Below are 4,995 nucleotides of genomic sequence, written 5' to 3'. Positions count from 1 at the left end.
GATAGATAGATAGATAGATAGATAGATAGATAGATAAGATAGAGGTTGAGAAGGGGTTGGAACCAGTGAATTGTGGTTCGACCCCTACTCACAAGCTGAGTCCCCGAGGGGATGCGCTGACTCAGAATCCACATCTCAGGAGATCTTCTGTGACCCTCCCAGGGCTGGCGTCTGCAGAAGCGTTCCCTGGGGGTCTTGGGAAACTGCGGCTTCGGATCCAGTCCATGAAGCCGGAGTCTCAGCAGAGGGTTGAACGGATGCAACAGTCAAGAGAAGCCGGATTCTAACACGCCCACTGAACTAAATAAAAGCTGTATGCTCACGAGGCATTTTAGCATGTTTCTGCTTCACTTAAAATAAGGCCTCAACATTTTCAGAAGTCCGCTGACACTTCCACAGCCACGTCCGAGCTGGGGTGTGTTTGCCTCATGGGTGACAACACAGGGACACCCGTCTTGTTGAGGCGGTGGCAGTGCCTTGCTGGGAAGTCCAGCTGTTTCTCCCCAGGCCTTGGACTGTCCACCACCCCCTCAGCCGGGCCTCACTGTCTCAAACAACAGGGGACCTGTGAGAATGAAGTGATCCCCTTCCCACAGGGGCTACTGCACTCAGCACTTCAGGGCAAGGACGCCTCTTCCGTGAACTTCCTGAGACTGATTTCACTGAGCGGCCTGGCAAACCCCGCTGCCAGGCGTGGTGCTCTCGTGGAGTGGGGGTGTTGGGGAAATCCCCAAAAAGCCAATGTCTGAGTGGCTACAATGTGTCTACCTGACTTAGATGTTTGGCTGGAAATGGCATTTTGGCACCATGTGGTGTTTTGTTTGGGGTTGTTTCTGGAGCGGCTTCGGAGGATGACGGCTGCAGTGTCCAGTGTGTGCGCTCGCCGTTAGTGGCCCGTGCACCCAGGACCCCAGATTGCTGCTGTCACTTCCTCATGTCCCTCATCTGTCCCCTGCTCCAGAGGCCTCTGTGGGCGGGGCCACCACCTCTGCCTCCACCCTCTTTCCTCAGCTGCGCTTTCTGCTGCCCCTGAGGGTCCACACTGAAGTCTTCGCTGTCTGAGCTCACAGAGAGCGTGGGCAGTGGGGTCCTGCAGGCTAGCCCCCTCACCTACCCGTCACTGACACCCCGTGCCAGCCCTCACTGCCCTGCTAAGCCCGATGCACGCACAGTGCCGGGGACCCACCTCCTCCATCCCCTCTCCCTTCCTGCAGGCCCAGCCCCTGCCCTGTTCTCTCTCTGAGCTGCATGTGCTGCGCTGACCGAAGGAAACTCGCTCTCCCCGCAGGACGCACACTCCGCAGTAGCTGGCACAGGCGTCTGCAAGCCTTCAAAGACTGATCCGTCCAATTGTCCCCAATCACCGTTTCCATTGGCCTGGTGGGGAAACATTCATCATCATTAAGTGTCTCACGGAGGCCTGGCGTCACCGGCTGGTGGGAAACCTGGCTCTGGCTTATCTGGCCAACAGCTGGTGCGCCAGGCAATTTGTTTCCGGGCATGAGAACAAAATGTTATCATTTCCTAATAACCAATCTATCTAATTAATCTTGGCAGAGCGTGTTAGGTGGGCCGCGAGGGTGCAGGTACAAGGACGGCACCGAGAGCACCGCAGGTTGTATCTCCAGGATGTTCCACAAGCACCTCGGCCCCTGGTGCCCGGCTCTGCCCGTGGCAGCTCAGCTCTTCAGTACCGGGTCTCAGGAACCAGAAGGCAAAGGAAGCACCAGACCCACGGCCATTGTCCAACTTCTACGGGCCCCGGGGGAGCGCGAAGATGTGCCCACCGGGTCTCCAAGACGGGTCTCTTTCCCAAGCACGCAACTTCATCTACCTCCCGTGGAGGACAGCTGGTGCCTTCCAACTGCTGGCCTTTCTAATAGCAGTCGATGGCTTCCCCACGGTGCCACCAGGGTGATAGCAATGGCGGTGACTACACAGGACGGGCACCCTACTGTAGCCTTGCATGGAAATAGCACCTCCCAACCCCAGGGGAATGATCCCATGCAAGACAGCCAAGGTTCCGTGGCGTGGCGAGGTCTACAGTGTTGTCCTGGAGGGCTGGCTTGGAGTCGGGTCATCTTCTGACAACAGAGCACACAGCCTTGCCTGTTCCCGCCTCTGCGCAGGATTGCTGGCAGGCTCCCTCATTGCCATGGCCACTCTAGACTCTGAGAGCCTGCCGGCCCAGGGGACGCCTAGTCTGGCACGACGCCAGACAGTGCCCTGTTGTGACACACGGGTGTCTGTTGGCTAGTTTCCCTCAGATATTAGAGGGCAGGCCACCCTAGGCTGGAAGTGCCTCTGTAGCCTGTCCACCATGGGTGTCCACTGTTGGATTTGAAGTTCCCATGGCTAGCATCAGAGTAGCACACAAGCCACCAGAGAGTGACAATCTGGGTGAATGCTAGCACACCATTTTCCATCCCTAAGAATGAAGCAGACTGCTGAACCAGGGGGGAGTCAAAGCCAGGCTCTCCTGGCAGGCTGCTTTCAGCACAGACTCTCACTTGGAAACCAGTCCCTGTGTCCGAGAGGAGCAGCTGCTTGGAACACAGTTGGGAGGAGGCACCACGGGATGCCCTTGGCTACGTTGCTGTTCGCTGCCTTGACACCAACCTGTCAGGAGTCACCGGCTCATGGTGGACTCCTGAGTCTCACAGCGGACTGAGCTTCTGGTCGCCAGGGCCTGGCTGTTGAGAAAACCAGCTACTGGCTGGATGGGGACCTCGAGCCTTCTGGTCAGCAGCCCAGAGCCTTAAAGTGTTGCTCTCCTGCTGAATCCGTTTCAACTTACAGGAACTCTCTCGGACAGGAGAACTGCTCCCTGGGTTTCATGGGCTGTCAATATTTGGGGGAGCAGAGATTCTCATCCTTTTCCCGGTTCCATAGATAACAGCATATCATTTCCATGAAAATCACATAGATCGATCCATACCCTGAAAGGGACCTCCCCTTGCGGTGTTGTCGCATTTTTCTGCGTGGCCTCACATGATGCTGAGTGTAACCCAGTGGAGACAGGTTTTCACCACCTGGGGGATGGTCAGGCAGGTCACAAAGCAGCTGCCTTTCACTCCATCACCTTGTGCCCCTCCCTCTCCTTGTTCCATTTGCTCACCCCTCAAGTGCACTCGTTTATGAACCATAAAATGCAGGCGCCTTTCACTGCCAGGCCCCAGCGACGTTGCTAAGGCCAAGGACCACCTCTTACACAGTCTCAGAGTATTTTTATTGAAGTGTGCTTTCTTCCTTTGTTAATTCACGGCTGCATGAGACATCGATCGCTGGGCAGGAAAGCACATTGCCCGTTCTTGCTGCTTCTGTACCGCACATCCAGCGGGCTGTGCACATGCGTTTTTAAAATTCTGCGTTGTAAATGTAGCACATGTGAAGGATGGATAATTCTATGTGTCTTAATGATCCTCGGGACTTTTTAATATAGATATAGGATATATTAAAAATATCCTCAAGCCTTGAAGATCTCACTTTAGAAAATGTACTCATTTGGAAAGGGGATCAAGTGTGTGTTGAGCTGGCTTTTGACCTAAAAATGTGTAAATTTCGAAATAATATAAAGCATCTGCTACCTCTGATTTGGTACCGAATTTATCATTTCAAATTTAATCGGAATATCATCGGGCAATAGAAAGGATTTGCCAGAACCTCACCAAAATCATCATTATTAATAAAATCCTACTACCTACCCCAGAAAGCCAATCAGGGGCTCCCAGACCTTCCAGTGTATAGACAGACAGGCAGACAGACAGAATGACAAATACATAAGGAAAAGCTCTCCTTGAAAAACCGAATGGGCCTCATCAGATCTTCATTAACCTCTGCTGACCTTTTTCCCCCGTAGAAAAAGACATAAGGTTGGCAGCATGTTGCAAATACCTGCGCATTCACATATCTAAGACTACCTTGCAGATGCACTACTGAGAAATCTGTTGGAGGCTCTCAGCCCGGCTCTCTCAACAAAGATATTTGAAGTGTCCAAACCCTGGATGGAATTGCTTCGGGCTTCGGGCATGGATGTAGGAAGTACTGTCTGAAATAGCTCTGGGTCTCTGAGGTAGGGCGTTTGTGGACTCTGCAATGTGGTGGTGGTCAACCCACTCCGGGAACTGCCCGGCCACAGGGGCATGAAACAGACAGTGAAGAAAATTCCGCATTAACAAATGACTTCCAGGAAGTCATCAGAGCATTTGGTTCCATTTGGGGCTTTGAAGGAGACCCAGGAAAAGTTATTGAAACCTGATAGAATTATCTCTGGGAATGAAATCATTACCTCCAAGATTAAGTCCGTAACTGTGGGAGACAGTGGATGAGCTCTGAAGTGACCCTTAATTATCCCCTGAGAACCCTGGATTTCCATTATTGATTTTGTCAGGAGCTGTTTAGATGCCTAGATGGAGGTGATATAATAGCTTTAATGACAAGAAGACAACACTACAGGCAGACACCTGTCCCCTTCGAAGTCGCCTTCTGAAAAGTGAAAATGTTGCATTGTTGTTATCCTCGCATATAATTATCCCTATCCTTCTTAACAAACACTAAAACTGGCACTGTCAATTCTTGTCACGCTAAGCAGCATCCTACTATCTGGAATAAGTGGGTACCTGCTTTATCTCCATGCCTCTCATTATCCTGCAAAGAGAAACAGATTCGTATGCTCCGTCATGACTGGGTATTAATATAAAACAGGAATCAGATCTTTTCTTTTTGCTTCATTCCAAAGGCACCCTGGATTACCCCCCTTGAATTGCTTCTCTCTGGATTCCAGGCCTATGAAGAATTTTCCACATGGAACATCTTGTGAAAGTCCATTCCCATCTGTCCATGGCGACCCTCAAGGGTTTTAGAGACTGCAAATCTTTACAGGACGGAGGTGCCCCTTTCCTCCTCTGCAACAACTGGCAGATTTGAACCTCCAACGTGGTGGTTCGTTGCCCAGCACTGAGCCAACAGCACCCTGACTATGAGAGTGACAAGAAG

The sequence above is a fragment of the Echinops telfairi genome, unplaced genomic scaffold (assembly GCF_000313985.2).
Source record: "Echinops telfairi isolate 266 unplaced genomic scaffold, ASM31398v2 ScPeMD7_23;HRSCAF=83, whole genome shotgun sequence".
NCBI classification, from domain to species: Eukaryota; Metazoa; Chordata; class Mammalia; order Afrosoricida; family Tenrecidae; genus Echinops; species Echinops telfairi.
Note: the sequence above shows the minus strand (reverse complement) of the source record.